At 37.3% G+C, this 20134-nt stretch overlaps 1 protein-coding gene across 9 annotated transcripts in view; it reads right to left on the reverse strand.

The window, feature by feature from the left end:
* The window catches only part of PDE10A (phosphodiesterase 10A), a 537273-nt gene that overhangs the window by 119402 nt on the left and 397737 nt on the right, over positions 1 to 20134 (reverse strand). The window lies entirely within an intron of this gene.

A 20134-nucleotide genomic window follows, 5' to 3' on the forward strand; every position in this document is an offset into this window, starting at 1 on the left:
CATTAAAAAAAGCTTTGAAAATTTTACACAAATTCTAAATTGTCTTATTAACAGATTCTGGACTATATCCAAAATGTCATCTTGAAATGTAACAATGTTTTATTTTTAATTTAAATAAACTATCTCAAAACAAATATATATATATATATATATATATATATATATATATGTCACAAACCACTTGAGTAATCACGTCAAAGACTACAATACATGAAGCCCAGAAATAAGGAAGAGACTTTTTTCAAATTGGAAAATAGTAATAAAAGGTGTCATTACTTATATTTTTGTTATAAGCTCCAGGTCCCCCACGTCTGCCCCAGTACTTGGTACGGCCAGTGTGTTTAACTGTGGCCACTCTGACAGGTGCGCAAGTGATGCTGTTTTCTCATTAGCAGCTTTCTTGAAGTCTAATTTACACACCATAAAATTCACTCACAATAAGTACACAATTTGGTGATTTCAGTGAATGTACAGAGGTGTGAAATCCTCACTACAGTCCGGTTTAGAACACTTCCATCGCCCCAGAAAGCTCCCTAATGTCCCTGTACATTCAATCCTTGTTCCCACCCACAGCCCAGCCACACCGCTGGTGTGCTCTGTCTCCACAGACTTGCCTTTTATGGGTATTTCATATAAGGGGAATCACACAATATGCTAGTTCCACCTGGCTTTTTTCATTTAGCACAGTGTTCTGAGGTTCATCTATGTTAGAATACTTATCAGCGCTTCATTTCTTTCTGTTGTCAAACAGTATTCCATTATACGATTACATCACCTTTGCTTTTATCCATCCCCCAGCTGATGGACACGTTCGTGGTTTTCAGTTTGGAGCGACTCCTTACAAAGTTCCTACGAACGCTCGTGCACGCGACTTTTGTAGGGACACCCTTTCCTTTCTCTTGGATGGATGCTCAGGAGTGGCTCTGATGAGCAATAAGGTGAGTTTAACCTTTTAAGAACCTGACAAACGCTTTTCCAGAGAACCATTACCATTTTACTTTCCCAGAAGTAACTCATACAGGCTCCAGTTCACCCAAATCCTCATCACCTTGATGCTGTCTGTTTTACTACACTGAGTTCAAAGCGCAGAACCGCGTCTCATCGCCGTACTCTAGAGTTAATCATGTTGAACAGCCTTTACTGATCACCTGCATATCTTCTTGGGGATAATGCATATTCAAGTTTGTCATCCATTTTTAAATTGGATTGTTTACTTTCTTACTGAGTTTAAGAATTCTTTATATATTCTAGACATGAGTCTTTAATGTGGTCTAATTTACCAGTTTTTTTTTAACTTTATGGATCATGCTTTAGGTATTATATAAAATAATTCTTTGCCCCACCCATGATCATGAATATTTTTTCCTGTTTTAATTTCAAAATTTTAGCTCTTACAGTTAGATATATGATCCATGTTAAATTACTTTTAGTTTACAATGTGAGGAAAGGATATTTTTTATTTTGCATGTGGATGTCCATTTGTTCTGTAACTCCTTTCTCCCAATGAGTTGCTTTGGCATATTTGTTGAAAATCATTTGACCACGTAGGAATTTGTTTCTGGACTCTGAGTTTTGTTGCATTGATCTACATGCCTATCTTCACAGCAGTAACACAGAGTCTAAAATATTGTGTTTGTATACTAAGTTTTAAAATCAAGTAACGTAACTCCTCAATGTTGAACTTCATTTTAAAATTATTATGGCTCTTCTAGGTCCTTTGCATTTTATAGTCAGCTCCTCATTTTCTACAAAAACAGACTTCATGGATTTTGACAGATACTGCACTGAATTTATAGATCAATTTGGAAACAACTTCTTCTTGACAATATTGAATCCTCCAACCTATGAACATGAATCTGCCCCCATTTATTTAGATTTTTCTTTCATTTCTCTGAGCATATTTTATTGATTTCAGTGTATGAATTTTATTTTGCTAAATTTATTCTTAAGCTTTTAAAACTTTTTGATGCTATAATGAATGAAATTTTCTAGATTTCTTTCTGATTGTTCCTTTCCAGTATAAAGAAATGGAATTGATTTTTGTATATTGATTTATGTTGGTGTCCCTGTATCCCGTGACACTGCTTATCATGCATTAGTTTTAGGAGTTTTCTGTGGAGTATCTGAAATTTTCCACATGTAGAACCATGTATCTGTGGACAAAAGATTTAGTTCTTCCATTCAAATCTGGATACTTTTTGTTTTGTATTGCTCAAGTTAACCATTTCCCTTCTCCTACTTTTCTGAGACTTTTTATTATGAATGGATGTAGAATTCCGTAAAATGCTTTTTCTGTATTAACTGTGATGATCATGTGTTTTTTTAACTTTAATAAATTTTAAAAATTGATTGACTGAAATTAAACCAATTGGCGTTCCCACTGGGTCATGCTATATCATCTTTTTTTACATGTTACTGCACTTGGCTTCCTAATTTTATGTTAAGGATTACTGCATCTATGCTCATGAGGGACTTGATCTATGCTTTTCTTGTGGTATCTCTGTCTGGTTTCCACAGCAGAGTAGTACCAGGTACACAGAATGAGTTGGAAAGTTTTTTCTTCTCCTCTATTTTCTGCAAGAGTTTGAGAAGGACTGGTATTATTCCATTTTAAACATTTGACAGAATTTATCAGTACAGTCATTTGGGAACAAGCTTTTTGTTGTGGGAATACGTCTAATTACGTCAGGCCTGTTCAGATTTTCTCCTTGTTGTTGGCTCAGTTTTGGTGATTTGCATCTTTCCTGGAATCTGTTTCATTCAGGCTGTCTAATCTCTGGCTTGAAGTTCTTCATCCTCCATCAACTGCTGGTGGGTCTGTCCTTAAGAAGCTGTTTTCAGGTCAGCTGGAGTTTTATGCTGTTTGTGCCCTTTACAAGGGTGACCAGCAGAAGCTGTGAAGAGACTGGGGTCCTCTCCAGTCTCTACTCACGTGTGCATGTCCTCGGCCAGGAACAAGTTTGCCTCAATCCTGACTGAAATCTCAGGCTGGTACAGCTGGACTACTGCCAACCTTCCCCAACTCCTGGGCCGCCAGATGCCAGTGAGCTGGGAGAGGAGACTGCCTGCCACCCCAGGTTGAGTGAGCCCTTCAACTGTGTCAAAGAAGCTGTCAGAACCTCTGCACCAACCAAGGGGGCAGAGGGTAAAGGAAGAAGCTCCAGGCCATAACATGACAAATGCCCGTAGTTCTTAACCTGAATGTCACAGTTTTCAAATCATAAATGCCTCTCGAGTTTAGTATGTCTTTGACTGATATCCAGAGACTAAGATGGCTGTTTTTGCCCATTACTGTCCACTTTACAACTGCTTTTTAGGAGAGAATTTGCTGCTTTCTTCACTCAGCCATAGCTGGAAGCCCAGCTTTGCATCCAATCTCACCATTTTCCCTGAGTAGCAGCAACTCTAAACACGTGGTCCAAGACCTCTGGGCTCCCACAGACCATTCAGTGGGCTCACAGGTAAAAACTATTTTCATAATAATACTAAAATGTTATCTGCCTCGCTCTCCTTTTCTCCTAAGAGTATACTGTATTTTTCAGAGGCTACATAATGCTCTCTTGATTCATGGAACGCATTCTTTGTTTTCTAATATTTTCTAAAATGTTTTAAGGTCATAGCTTTAGCGTATAGGTATGTGAGTTTTCAGAGGCTAATTCATGTTCTCAACACCTGCACACTGCTTTTATTGACCATCATTGGTTATACCTATTATAGTCTCTGTAATTTCATTAACATCCATTAAACAATTATTTTGAATTCCCAAGTTTTCTTTATACCTACATAGAAACAGAAAAAATACACTTTATCCAAACTATTATTATTTAGAATTTAATATTTTAATTTCATCCTAAAAATTGGTTCATAGTATATTTTCTTATATTTAAGGATAGATCATTGGCTTTAAAACAGGAGCTTAATAAACTCATTTTCTCAACCTACAGCTGCACTGTTTATGTCTAAAGATACTGAAAAAGATGAACTGACCTATCAGAAGGTTCTCTGACTCATGGAAGGGAGGAGTCTACTCCAAAGAAACAGGGTGAAACTGTAAATAAGAAACAAAAATATAATAAAATATCACTTTCTTGGCTTTAATAATTTACCTTATCCTCTCTTATGTGACAGAACATTCTCAAAAAGTATTGTGGTTAAGTTGCAAGGTTATTTTGAGACCAATCATTCAGTATACAAAGAAAATAATGGAATGTTTTAAATGTAGACATGATGCATTCTTTAAAAGCCCAAAATTGTTTGCAATAGCTTTTCAAACTAGGTACGTCAAAGCCACTGACTGCAGGGTAAGTTACTGTTGCTGTATTGACTAGAGAAGCGCACACAGTATCTGAGAAAGCAATCAAACGTACAGTCGACACCGAACGCTGGGAAGTCAGTCAGAGAATTTACCATGTTCTCATGTTTCCAGTGATAAAGTAACTCATTAAAGAGTTAGTTACAGACATAAAGGACTGAATCAGTATCTGCAAAATTGTAATTTTGCCTTGAAATGAACTTACAGATGTGGCTGTTGTCATCATTTTCATTATATTTGTCTAAAATCAACACATAAGAATCAACAAAGACCTTTTCTATGAATATTGGACAACAGATATAAGTGGCACTTAAATATTCAAAGTGTTGAATAACTTTTTAAAGTGTCATAGCTTATCCTGGAACATCCGTGCTGACATTTGCTTTAGCAAAACTGCCTGTGGCTAGCACCAGTCCAGGCAAGCGCTCCACACTGTGCTAGCAGTCATTATCAATTTTTTCTATTTCATATACTAGCAAAAACTAAATAAAGTATTTTATATAAATATTAGGCAGTGAGCACAAGTGGTAATAAAATATTCTAAGTGTTAAATAGCTTTTTTAAACCTCTCACACAATTGCAGATAAAATATTGCCAGTTTCATTTAAGATGTCCTCGATGAAGCCGGCCCTTGTTGTGGAACTTGCTCACTGACCATCACCAAGAGGTGCCAAGTGGATGACCTCAGCACCAAGCATATCCTCCCCACCCCTCGGTGTAACTCAGTCCTTCTCATCAGATATTTCTTACATCACAGGATATGCTGGGTCATATGGCAACAGAGGCAGAGTCTTTTGGATCATGGCCTGGATCTGCTACAGGCAAATAGTGCTTGCTCTGGGCACAATCAAAGCCCAGGCTTTCGTGTTACTCAGTACACAGGACAGAGAATGTTCTCACGTATGAAATACGCTCCTTCCAGAACTGGAGCAGGCTCCCAGGAGTATGCTAACTGCTTTGTAGCAGGAGGTGCAAGATGCAGTAAATTTCATGTTACTTTGCAGGCAAGGACCCAGGATCACTGAACATCTAAAAACTGTGCTGATTTTAGGATGATGTCTGAATCACTGGAGGGTTTATCTCCAGTGGTAGGCAGGTGTTTTAACAAAATGACTCCCCGGGGAAAGTCTGCCCTGATTTGTATCATTTCCCAATCTCTGTGGTATAAATATTCCCATGATGGGCTGAAACCAGCTTGCACAGGCTCACAAGAGTCAATTATTAAACTCCCAAGAATTTCACGAGTTGGTTGTTAAAATAGACATTATTACCTAATAATATAAAATTAAAATTAAATAGAATATACTTACAAGGTAACAAGTATTGAAAACTCATCAGTCCCTAATTATTTTATGAAATTTGACTGTTATCTATACCCTTGAGGTTGTTTACGTCTACTGTAGCTGAATGGCAGAGATCCCATGTAACACTGTGTTCCTGCGTATCTCTTTGGAACTCCCTGTTTGGTAACCTCACATTGGTCGCTTGATGTAGGCCCTGATCGCAGTAATTCAGTGCTCTGTTAGTAAGTGTTTACCAGCTCTACCAAAGGAAAATCAGCATTTTCTGATTTCTGTGGTGTAAATACTTCCACCATGGTTTATTTCAAGCTACCAACTTTGATATCAACTGGATCATAAAATTCCTGAAAATTTATCAACTGGCTGAGCCAAAACAAGCCACTTCAGCATGCTACTGGTTCTTTCTATTTATACTTGTCATTAATTTTGTTGTCATGTAAAATTTTGACTTTTAAACACATTATGTGAAAGTTCATGATTTCTAAATCTGTGTGAATCTAAAGCTACGTATATGAAACACTTTGTAATTATTTAAATTAAAAAAAATTTGCTTCACAGATGTACTTTGAAGAGGTTTGGGAAATGACGGTGCAGCTCATAAGGGTCCAAACATCAGAACTTTAACTTGAGGGAAGAGCTGACTTATAGGAAAAGTAAGTGCTACTTTTACGTTTTTAAATTAATTTTTATATACTGTATTATAAATACATATGTGTGAATAGAATCAGATCAGGTAGCAAACTATTAACGATCTAGTTTTGTTGTAAGCAGTCTTTCAAAACAATAAAAATTATCAATGTGGACAAAATTTAAAAATTTAGAATATACAATACAACTGATGCTACATCATTTTATTGTGTCAAGGGATGTTTAATAAATGAGGGGTTTTCATAAAACTTGTATCTTATAAAACAAAGAAATATAAACTAATGGGAGAAAATATACTACATTGCAAGGATGCGTGAGGGAAGGGAGAGAATTCTGAGATGGTGGAGTAGGAAGCACCAGGAACTGTGTCCTCAGCTAGACGATTGAATTAACTGGCAGAATCTGTTGGATGCAATTATTTTGGAACTCTGTGGAGTCTGTTGAAGGCTTGCAGCTTCCAGGAAAAGCTTGGATAGTAAATCGTCATTATTTTTGGCCAATTTCAGCTGGTAGCACAGTTCGGCTACCCACGCCGACCTCCACGTCAGGCAGCTCTACAGCGTTCCTGCAGCTGCCTGCACACAGCTTGTGGGAGTCAGGGTGTGCAAAAAGGGCCTTACTCTCCAAATATCAGGGACCTATGCACCAATCATTGCCTGCTGTTTCTGATGTAGAGGTGCAAACAAAAAGGCAGGCAGCCATTGTGGTTACACTTCCCCCACCTGTTACGAGGCCCTCCCTTCTGACTAAAGAGACTGTCAGGGGACATAAAATGCCAGTCCTTTTTACCCAACCACCATTTTTCTCTTTTTTCCCTCTGGGAACCAGGCATTAAAGACATTCTAAAGCAACTAAATATACCATGCATGCCCATGTAAAGACACAGGCTCAGAAAAGACCTGAGAACATTTTGAGCTTACACCTTAGACTGATCTTCAGCACAGAAACAGCCTACAACAATTGAAAAAACAAAACCAAAAAAACCACAAATTCTGGAGAAGAGAAGGAACCTGGCTTCCAGAGTTATGCATTACATTCAAATATCCAATTTTAAACAAACAAAATAAGGCATACAAAGAAACAGTAAAAGATAGCTCATTCAAAGGAAAAAAATAGATCAACACAAACTCTCCCTAAAGAAGAACTAATGACAGATTGACTGACAAAGACTTTAAAAGACTGTTTAAACATGCTCAAGTGAACAGAGCCTAAGGAGTCTGTGGGACAGCACTAAGTGAACACAGGCATTACGGGAATCCTGAAAGAGGAAAGCAAGGTATAGAGAATATTTAAAGAGATCTATGCAAATCAAAACTACAATGAGGTATCACCTCACACCAGTCAGAATGGCCATCATTCAAACATCCACAAATGACAAATGCTGGAGAGGCTGTGGAGAAAGGGGAACCCTCCTACACTGCTGGTGGGAATGCAGTTTGGTGCAGCCACCATGGAAAACAGTGTGGAGATTCCCCAAAAGACTAGGAATAGACTTACCGTATGACCCAGGAATCCCATTCCTGGGCTTGTATCCAGAAGGAACCCTACTTCAGGATGACACCTGCACCCCAATATTCATAGCAGCACTATTTACAATAGCCAAGACATGGAAACAGCCTAAATGTCCATCAACAGGTGACTGGATAAAGAAGATGTGGTATATTTATATAATGGAATACTACTCAGCCATAAAAACCGACAACATAATGCCATTTGCAGCAACATGGATGCTCCTGGAGAATGTCATTCTAAGTGAAGTAAGCCAGAAAGAGAAAGAAAAATACCATATGAGATCACTCATATGTGGAATCTAAAAAACAAAAACAAACAAACAAACAAAAATAAAGCATAAATACAGGACAGAAATAGACTCACAGACAGAGAATACAGACTTGTGGTTGCCAGGGGGGCAGAGGGTGGGAAGGGATAGACTGGGATTTCAAAATTGTAGAATAGATAAACAAGATTATACTGTATAGCACAGGGAAATATACACAAAATGTTATGGTAGCTCACAGAGAAAAAAATGTGACAATGAGTGTGTATATGTCCATGTATGACTGAAAAATTGTGCTGAACACTGGAATTTGACACCACATTGTAAAATGATTATAAATCAATAAAAAAATAAAAATAAAAATAAAGAGATCTATGAAAACTGCCCAAATTTAATGAAATATGAGTATAAATATCCAAGGTTAACAAATTCCAAGTAAGCTGTACTCAAAGAGACCCATACAAGATGTATTATAATCAAACTTTCAAAAGACAAAAAATCTTGAAAGCAGCAAAAGAGAAGCAATTCATCACATACAAGCGATCCTCAATAAGATTACCCAGACTTCTCATCAGAAAATGTGGCAGCCAACATAGTTAAAGTGCTGAAACAAAAATATTGTCAACCAAGTTCCTATATTCAGTAAAACTATCCTTCACAAGTGAAAGAGAAATTAAGACATTCTGAGATTAATGTTGTAAGTTCAAATAAAAAGACATCAGATAGTAACTCAAAGCCATATGAAAAAATGAAGATCTCAGTAAAAGTAAATAGATGCACAATTATAAAAACTAGTATTATTTTAACAACAGTTTGAATTGGAGACCAATACAATTTTTAAAAACTTATTAGTCTATAAGTTAGTATTACTGTAACTTTGGTTTGTAACTCCACATTCTGTTTTTTACATAATTTAAGAGACTAATGCATTTAAAAGAATTATTAGTTTATGTTTTGGGGCACACAGTGTATAAAGAAGTAATTTTTGTGACAAACAACTGAAAAGGGTAGAGCTAGAGCTTAAAAGAGTAAACTCTGTATATATTATTGAAGTTAAGCTAGTATAAATTCAAGTGTTGTAACTCTAGGATGTTAAATGTAATCTGAAAAGTAACGAGTACAAAGAAAATAGCTATAGAGTATACATGAAAGGAAATGAGAAGAGAATTTAAATGTGTCACAACAAAAAATTAACAAAACACAAAAGACAATAATGTAGGAAATTAGGGGCAAAATGTATACATGATGTGGAAAAACAAATAGCAAAATAGCAGTAAGTTCCTCTTTATCAGTAATTATTTTAAATGTAAATGGTTTAAACTCTGTTATCAAAAGAGAGATTTGCAGAATAGTTTTAAAAAAAACCATGACACAAATACATGCTATCTATAAGAAATGGCTTTAGGTCCTAAGACACAAATAGATTAAAAGTGAAAGATCAGAAAAAGATATTCCATGCAAATAATAACCAAAAGAGAGCAGAGGTGGTTTCATTAATATCAGATAAAATAGACTTTAAATCAAAAAAGTTTACAAGAGACAAAGAACATTGTATGTTAATAAAATGTTTAATACAGCAACAAGATGTAACAATTACATTTATACAATCAGAAAAGGCCATCAAAACATATGAAACAAAAATTAATATAAGTGAAGAGAGAAACAGGCAGTTCCACAATAATAGTTGGAAAATTCAATACCACACTTCCAATAATGGACAAACCCATGAGACAGAAGACAAGCAAGGAAACAGGGGATTTGAACAACATACTAAATCAACTAAATCTAACAGATATACACAGAACACTCTACCCAACAACAACAGCATACATCAAGTGCACATGGGACATTTTATAGGACAGACCAAATGCTAGTACACAAATTAAGTCTCAATATACTTAAAAAAATAGATACAAAGCATTTTCTTCAACCACAATGAGATGAAGTTAGAAATAAACAACAAAAGAAAGACTGAACAATTCACAAATTTGTGGAAATTAAGCAAACATACAATTATACAACCAATGGCCCCCCAAAAGAAATCACAACAGAAATTAGAAAACACTTAAAGAAAAGTGAATAAAAAACACCAAAGCTTATGGGACACAGTGAAAGTAGTGCTAGGGAGAAAATTTGAAACTATAAATGCTTACATTAAAAAATAAGAGATCTCCAAACAACAATGTAACTTTGCAACAAAAGCAATTAGAGGAAGATTAAGCCCAAAACCAGCAGAAGAAATAATATAATAAATATTTCTAGATAGATGGACTGAGGGAAAAAAGAAAAGATTTTAATTACTAAAATAAAAAAATTAAAGTGGGGTATCACTACAGATTCTACAGAAATAAAAAGGATTATACGAGAGTACTATGAACAACTGCACACCAATGGACTGAATTACCTAAATGAAACTGACAAATTCCTAGAAATACAAAATATACCAGTACTAAATCACAGGAGAAAAGAAAATCTGAAGAACCCTGTATCTAGTAGGAGAGTGAACCAATAATCGAAAAACTCCCAGTCAAGAGAAGTCCTGGACCTGATGGCTTCACTGGTGAACTCTATCAAACATATAAAGAAAAGCTAACCTCAATCCTTTTCAGACTTTTCCAAAAAATTGAAGAGAAGAAAACCCTTCCTAACTTTTTGCTTGAGGCCAGCATTACCTTGATACCAAAGCCGGACAAAAAGCTACAAGAAAAGAAAATTGCAGACCAGTATCTCCCATGAATATTGATGCAAAAATCCTCAACAAAATAGCTCAGAAATAAACCTTCACACATATGGTCAAATTAATTTGACAAGGGTGCTAAGATCATCCAAAGGTGAAAGGACAGTCTTTTCAACAAATGGTGTTGGGAAAACTGAATATCCACATGCAAAATAATGGAGTTGGAGCCTTAGGTAACACCATATAGGAAAACTAACTCAAAATGAATCAAAGATCTAAATGTAAGAGCTAATACTATAAAACTCTGAGAAGAAAACAAAGGGCAAAATCTTCATGATATTAGATTTACCAGTGATTTCTTGGATATGACACGGAAGGCATAGACAACAAAAGAAAAAAATTGAAAAACTGGACTTCATAAAACTTCATGCATCAAGAGACACTATCAACAGAGGAAAAATGCAACCCACAGAACTGGAGAAAATATTTGTAAGTAACATCTCTGATAAGGGATTAATATCCAGAATATATACAGAATTCCTAAGACTCAAAAACAAATAAGCAACCCAATTTAAAAATGGGCAAAGGACATGAATAGACATTTCTCCAAAGAAGACAGAAAAATGGCTGAAAAACACATGAAAAGAAGCTCAGCCTCAGTAGCCATTAGGGAAATGCATCAGAGTTACACGATTCCACCTCATACTCATTACGATGGCTATCATCAAAAAAACAGACAGTAAGTGTTAGTGAGAATGTGGAGAAACTGGAACCTTGTGCACTGTTGGTGAAAATGTAGAATGGTGCTGTTGCTATGAAAAACAGTGTGGTGGCTCCTCAATTAAAAACAGAACTGCTATATGATCCAACAATTCCATTTTTGAGCATAGTCCCAAAAGAATCAAAAGCGGGGACTTGAAGAGCTATCTATATACCCATGTTCTCAGCAGCCTTGTTCACAACAGGTAAAACACAGAAGCAATCCAAGTGTTCATCAACAGACAAATGGATAAGCAAAATATGGTATATATGTACAATGGTATTCCATTATCCAGCTTTAGAAAGGGAGGAAATACTGACATACGGTAAAATATGGGTGAACCTTTAGAAGACTATGCTAAATTAGCCAGTCACAAAAAGATAAATACTGTATGATCCACTTACATGAGGTACTTAGAGGAGTCAGAATGACAGAAACAGAAAGTAGAATGGTGATTGCCAAGAGCAAGAGGAAAGGGGAGGGTGGAAGTTATTGTTTAACGGATACAGAAAACAGCTCTGGAGATGGATGGTGCTGATGGTAGCGTAACATTTTGAATGTATTTAATACCAATGAACTGTACACTTGAAAATGATTAAGATGGTAAATTTTATATGTATTTTGCCACTATCTAAAAAATTGGAAAAAAAGATGACATGAGGCAGGTCACTTAGATGAGCAAGTCTTTTAAATAAACATATTAACTATTTTATAGACTAGAATATTTTCATAAAAAGGCAATATGTAAATATACAGCATTTCCAGTCATATGACTGATACTAACTGCATGGTTTCTGTATAGTGATTTTTTCATGTTTTTATGAAAACAAATGCTAGAGCTTATTTGTTTTTTAAAAGCACAATACTTTTCCCAGATGTTACTTCTCCCTTTATCTACCCATATGCTTTTTAGATTTGCTTCTAATATATCAAATTTAATATGTGAGTGAAGATGGGAGCACTAATGAATCTGAGCAAATAAAAAATGTCACAATGTATTGAATCAGGTTTTATTAACAAAAAAGCCCTACCTATTAGTAAGAGAAACACATCATATTTTAAATGCTCAACAATATCAGAAAATATGCTACTCCATTATAGAACTGAAGAAATTAAATAAATGCATGCATTCTGAACAACATTACTACATAAAGTACTTACAAGGAGTATTTAGAATTCTTTTTTTTAGACTGTAATTTCTGGAAAGATTTTAGTCTTTCATTAAAAGTCAGCCATAGGAGATTGAGGAGACCCTTCTATTGAAGTAGTTCTCAATTTTTTAATCTCATCCTTTACACTCTTAGAAATTAATGAGGACCCCAGAGAGCTTTTAATTTGTGCATTATAAGCACTGATATTTGCTGTAATAGAAATAAAAACTGAGGCATTTAAAATGTGTATTTATTAATTTTAAAATAATAATAATCCCATTACATATAACATGCATATGTATCTTTATGAAAAACAACTATCTTCCAAAACAAAAAATAATTTACTGAGAAGAGGAACATAGTTTTATACTTTTATAAATCTTTTTAAAGTCTGGCTAATTAAAAAAGCTAGATTCTTTTTCAAATAGCTCCTGCATTTAACTTTTTGTGGTATGTTATTATGGTTAAAGTACACAAAGAAAATCTGACCTTATAAAGATACACAGTTAGAGAAGGAAGGAGAGTTTTATAAAGTCTTTTCAGATAACTGTACCTATTCTTCCTTGAAATGAAACAAAAGTTGGCAAGTAACATTTTCTTAAAGACTAGCTGAAATGAGACTTCTGAACCGTTCTGACATTTCTGCACTTGGCTTCTGTGGTGGATGCTGCGATGTACCACCCAGAGCCCCTGGGAACCCTGCTGGCACAGAACCCAGCGCTCCACCAGGACCGCCTCAACGGAAGAAAGTCACCTCGCTCCAGGCCACTGCCTCTCCCAGGGGTGGTCTCTCCAGAGCCTCAGGGAGTGGGGATATTAAAGCCCAGACCCCTCGGCCCACCCAGGAAACCCTGAAGGGCCACCCCCGCTTCAGAAACACATGGAGGGCCAGCCCGGCTCATCCACTGCCTAGCCTCTCCCTCTGCCAGCTTCCTTGCTTTCTCACCTTCATTTCCCTCCCCGGTCCTCCCCATCCACAGGTGTGATCACAGGAAAATTCCCGGACAAACCTCCTCCACTAATCTCCATCGCAGAGTCGGCCTCCCAAGAAATCCCACCTGTGGCAAGAGGTCTAGGTGTGTCTCAGAGGGTGAGATGGTAGGGGTGCACTCAGGGGGTGCAGAGCCATCACCCTTTTCCAAAACTGTTTCAATATTTTGATATTAGTATGGCCACTACTGTGTTAATGATCTAACAGCCCTGCCTGTAATCCACAGACCGAGTCACCTCCCTGTCCCCGTCTGTCCTAACGTCCTCTCTAACTTACCCAGGTTGAATTACACAGATGAGCATAACCCCTCCCTTACTGCACTCTCAACAACCTTGACCCTCTGTATTCCACATCCACGTGGCAAAACCACAACCCTAACTGCATTCAGCTTTTCGTCTGCAGCTGAACACGTGCAAGTGAACGGGGCTGGAGAAAGCACGCAACCAAACTGACTGGTGTCAGTTTCAGTTTGTGACACTCTGTCCTCGGAGGGCCGTTAATGCTGCCGAACCATCGCATCATACACAGGGCACGTTCGCGGCCCCGATGGCCGTTCCCCACCTTCGGCTCTTTTCTCAAACTTCCGACACGTCCCCCATCTCGGCATTTTAGGATGGAGCCTTTGAAGGTGTCCAGGAAAACTCCCCCAGTCTTTCACCACCACAGGCGTCTGCCTGTCACCGTCAGTGTCGACACGTTCGACTTTTCTTCCTCCCAACGAGCGCGCTGCCCTTGCCCCAGTCTGAGGCCAAGCCCTCCGCCTACGTGCTGTGTCCCGTCCTCTCACTGAGTCGAGGCGCGCGCCCCAGCAATCTCGCACACCCCAGCCCCTCTGCTGCGGTGAGAAAGCCTGTGCTCCTGGGGGTTCGCCCTGACGGCAGGCAAAGCCTCATGCTGCCCTCAGTTTTCCCCCCTTACTTCTTCTGAAGGATTGATTTCTCACGGTCCTTATCCTGATTGTTTTCATAGTGTTCAAACCTGTAGTTTTGTATGTAGAGGGAAATAATTTTCTCAAGACCTATCACTGATAAATATTGTATTAAATTGTTGTGAAGTTCTTGTTTAGTGAACGGATATGTAAAAAAACAGTAACTCTCCACTGAAACATTCCTTATCACCACAGAGTCTCTTACTCTACCCATGCACCCATGTTGAAAAAAACAAAAAGGCCCTCACCCTCGCGACACCACGCCCTCTCTCCTCCTTTACAGCAGATCTGTATGCGGGCAGGTATATGTCACCTCCAAGCCTCTGCTCCCATTCTCTCTAAAACCCAATCCAGTCAGCTCCACAGGTCCGCCAGAACTGTGCTCAGCGAAGTCACCGACACTCCCACGTCGCTAAAATTAGGGGGCAGTGCGTTCTTCATGCTCAGCCTGCCGGACTCACCAGCAGCGTCTGACACAGTTGTTCGCTCTGTCCCGCAGGGTTTCTGCCCTGGGCTCCCGGGACACCGTGCTCTCTTGGTTATCCTCCTAGTTCACTGGACATTTCCCTCCTGTTCTGTTGCCATGCTGAAGTTCTACAGGGCCCAGTCCTTGAGCCTCTGTCCACACTTACTTGCACAGCCTCACAGCTCTAAATGCCATCTATGTGCTCATATGCTCTTAATTCCCAAATTTATATCTTTAGTCCAAAGCATACTCTGAACTTCAGACTCAAATATCCAGCTGTCCATTCGACGCCACATTTGCATGTCTAATAAATAAAAGCTTAGCATGTCCACAACCGAACTCTGGATGTCTGCTCCCCTGCCAAAGGAAAGAAAAGCGGCAAGGGACCATACCCATGCTCCTCTCATCTTCAGAATTCTCCCTATTTCTAAAATTAGGATTAAAGAGATGCTTTCAAGTAAAAAATGCTATTTAAAAAATCGCTATTAAAATAAAAAATTGCTCAACATATCTGTTGCTCTAAAATAATTTATATGTCCATTAAGTTTGCTATGAAGTAATTACATGTCCGTTAAGTCATGAATTATTTGTGTGCATACATTCAAACATGGGGACATGGGAGTCCTCAACATAAGCCACCATTCTAAATTTAGGGAAACTATTCTGCTTCCATTTTGTAAATGATCTTGGGCAAAGCTAATTCAGCCTACACTCCCGCTGACATGGGGATATGCCACAGGATTTAAGCTTTATTTGATAACTAAGTTTAATACAACCTCAACTGCATCTGTCAAAAAGAGAAGAAAATATTACAAAACCCATTTCAGCAATATAAGTGAATAGGCTGAACTGAAAAAAGCCTGTCTTTCTCCACACAAATTTAATGTCATTAACAAATGAGCATTTCTAAAATTTGGCTGCAGTAGAACCTCTACCATAATTAGAATGTGAAGAGTCTGCCTGGGTAGTTTTGTTTGCTAAGAAAAGAAAATAAGAAAAGAATAAATGTATTTTTAAATGACAATAAATTAGGAAAGGTAACATACTTCAGCTTTTCATCTAACACTGCTGGGCTGACAGTCAGACCAGACAGCCTAACCAGTATATCCAATCATCTGATTTAGTTAGAATCGGTTTGACTAGCAGGAAGTAAACATATGAGTGGAAGAATGAGTAAATGAATAAAAAATACACTAATCATGTGAGTATGTCAATTGATAGCTAACGTAAGCTACACCCCCTGAAGGCGGCGTGACCAGCACTTATTTAAGCCTTTGTGCTGGGGTGGGGCGCCAGGCAGGAAGTAACAGCCTAGTCTTTGTGTGTGGAAGCTGAGTCTACCTATGTGCTACTAAGAAATACGAGTGTAATTGCAGTATGATTACAGTAATATTGAAATTAAATGTAACTCCAGAACTTCTCCTGAAAAACAACCAAATGGTATCCCTATTAAGTTTTCTTTTTTAAATATACTCCCAACAGCACTACAGAAATATAAGTGCAGTCAAAATAACTCTTTGCGACTAAGTTTACCATCTCAAGAAGCATGAAAGCATAGTAAAAATGAAAAGGTGAATCCATGATCATTCTAATGTTACAAACACTCCAGAGAAACAGCAGAATTACAGCAAAGTATCTGAATACTGCTGTTTTAATTACATTTTCTGGCTGTAATTACCTATAATCCCCATCTGCTTCCCTATTCTAACCCTGATATTCAAAAGCATAAAACTCCTAAAAAGAGTCAAATCAATGATTGCTTCATTTTGAGTTGCATCATTGCCAAAGGTCTACACACATTACAGAGAGGCTCTCCCCTCCCCCACCCCATTTTCACTGGCCCAGCTCCAGACCAAAGAGCCTTCCACGGCCATCACACATAAAGCCTCAGTGATAACACCTTTTCTGATGACAATGTGAAAGCACTTAGCGATGTGAAGCCACTTCACGGGGTAAGAATGCAAGGACAAATCATAAGGAACTTCCACTCTTCATGAATGGATGGACAGGTGATCTAACAAAGAGCTATGAGAGCTCCTGGGGCTTTACAACAGGGCACCGGCTTCTCCTCTACCACTTGTCCAAATGAAGTCATTAGAGGAAAACTTTGGCAACTGAAAAAATATTTTAAATAATCATAAATATCATATTTCACTTTGTACTACATATATATAATTACTCCCTTCACCATGGTCAACAACTACAAAGCCACAGTAGAATAAAGTAACAGCTACCTTTAGACACAGTGTCCTTGGGCACTAACATGGCTCATTTTCTCTGGTGAGCAATACATACATTACTCTGAAGACTCCAGTTTCCAATTAATATAAAGAACTATTTTAACATAATGCACTAAGATTAAAAACCGTATATCACTGTCTTACCATGGATCAAAATTAGTCTCATTTATACATTAGAGTACTTTTGAATTATTCATTCACTCATTCAATCTTTTATTCTTTAAGCGATTACTTAATATAGCCCATTTTGTCAAACATTGCCAAAGAGATTAGAGGCTTAGTCAATGCACGAAGAGCTCTGTCACCAATTGATTCCTTCTTAGAATTTGAAAACTAGTCGATACTGTAAATCTCGGTGAGACTGAAGCTAAGTAGGATCAGTATGAAATAGACGACATTTTCTACTACATCTAAATACATCTTATGTCTTAAATACACTCAGAAGACTCAAAGATCCCTGTCAAAGAGATAAGATTCAAATATCACCAAAAAGGCAAAATCCTAAGTCAACACTTAAAAACACTCTAGTAAGAGCATTTCCCATGAAATTGCTCATTCTAGGTATTTAAAATTGCACTTAGTATTATTCATAATCCTTAAAATTGGAAATAACTAAATGTGCTTTAGCCGATAAATGAATAAACAAAGTGTGGTACAGCCATACACCAGAACATTACTCAGCAGTAACAAGAGGTGAAATGAGTAATCCATGCAATGACTTGGATGAGTCTCAAGGAAGTATGTTGAGTGACAGAAGACACTGCATGATTCCATTTACAGACATTCTGGAAGAGACAGAACTAGAATGATGGAGAACAGACCAGTTGTTGCCAGGGACTGAGTCGACAAAGGGTCTGATTATGAGACGATGGCACAAAATGAGGTTTTTTGGGTTGACGGACCTGCTCTGTATCCTGAATATGGTAGTGGTTACATGAACCCATCCATGTTTTAAAACTCACAGAACTGTCCATCAGAGAAATAAAAAGTCGATTTTTCTGAAAAAGAGTTAATTTAAAAGCAATCATCTTGTGAGTGATTAGCAAGTATCAGGTGCTAATCCCTTTTTAGCCCTGTGAAGTAGGTTTTATCCATTTTATTTACTCATTTACCTATTCATTTTCATTGAGGTATAAATGACATACAACATTGTAGCAGTTTCAGATGCACAACATAGTAATTCAATATTTGTTTATATTGTGAAATGATCATCACATAAATCCAGTTAACCTCCATCACCACACATACTTATAGAACTTTTTTTTAACCCCCATTTTAGATATGGGGAAACAGCAGGGTTAACGTATAGGAATTAAATGAGGTCATTCAGCTAAATATGAAGTGATAGACCCCAGATTTAAACTTAGAGTTGTTGTTTTCCAAAGTCTTCATGAAATACTTTTGCTGAAACTATGATGCTGCTAGAAAACACTGTCTTGTAAAAATCACAGCTTCATTAAAATCCACAAATTATGAAAGGAGAAAAATTAACAAGAGTGAAAAAAACAAGAAGACACAAATTATAATGCCAAAAATAAGTAGCTGGAGTCAAATGAAGAAAAATATTTTCTTATTGAAATGGGAAGGGTTTCAAAAATAAAAAATGAGACATAATATTTAGTACATTTCTGTAATTTACCATGAAGCTACCATTTGGTTATGTGAAAATTTATAGAGAATGGTATTTTTATATTGGTGTTAGTGTCATTTAAGAACAAACTAGAAGTATTTCTGCATGTGATAGATAAAACTGGATTCTCAACTTCAATGGAGACATCAATGCATAATAATGAAACTTCAAACTTAAGATTTACTACTGATTGATGACCCATGAGGAAGAGTAAATAGATTCATCAACTGCACAGCTCTGGATAAATACGAGTTCCCTAGCACTGGTTATGACATCTGCTAGAAATTATGATTATCTTCAGCTCTGTCTCTGATAAGTAGTTGTAACTGTGTAAGTGAAGAAAACATGTTTCCACTCACACTAATTCAAATTATTAAAAAATTAGTTTTTCTAAAGCAAAATCATAATGGAACACACACTTATTATATTTAAGGCTTCAGTAAAACTCCAGCAAATATGAAGAAAACCATTTTAAATGAGTACAATAAAATTAAGACATCACTAAACTAAGATGTGAAAAAGAAACTCGAGCAATTTGAAAATGGAGAGGAGTTACGGAAATCTTTAACTTCTAACACCAATGACATTACAAGTATCAAAACATCTACTTCATGTAAGATAATAACTGAGGAACCCCAGAGGAGACTGGGGAGAGGAGAAAACAAATGTCATTAGAGGAGAAATGAGGAGGCTGAGCAAAGGCTGGGGTCCTCTGTCCCCCTTTCACCTCCTCCAGGCTGGGGCTGCCCGTCAGCTACGTGCTGCCGCTCAGTTTATCTTCCTGCTTCACAGAAAATGTGTTTGGCTTCATATTAAAGGTATCCCTGAATATAAGAGGCACTCCTGAAGTGCCTCTGTTGGGGCTGTGACCATTGTTGAAAATGTGCTTTTTTTCTTTAAGTTGAAGATAAAAAGTCATGTGACAACTTTTTCCTTTTTTCTTTTTAATATTCTCATCATTGCCTGGTGATAGTTCTGGCAGGGAAAAACTATCTAAGGACCATCTTAGGGTCACCTTTTTCAAACTGCTCATTTACTTCTTTTATTGGAAGCTCTACAGTGTTAAGTTGTCCTGAAAGTTTGGAAGGTCTATTTCATAAAATCAAAAAGGTGAACAAGAACTCAGGGTTTTTTTGGTTTTTTTTCCTTTTCTTTGTTTCCCGAGTCTACACTCAAACCACAGGAGCACTATGCTGCCTTTTCAGTTATAAAAGTCTGTTCGATAAAAAATCCTGGAGTCCCCTGAGCCCATT

Source organism: Camelus ferus, chromosome 8 (genome assembly GCF_009834535.1).
Source record: "Camelus ferus isolate YT-003-E chromosome 8, BCGSAC_Cfer_1.0, whole genome shotgun sequence".
Classification (NCBI taxonomy): domain Eukaryota; kingdom Metazoa; phylum Chordata; class Mammalia; order Artiodactyla; family Camelidae; genus Camelus; species Camelus ferus.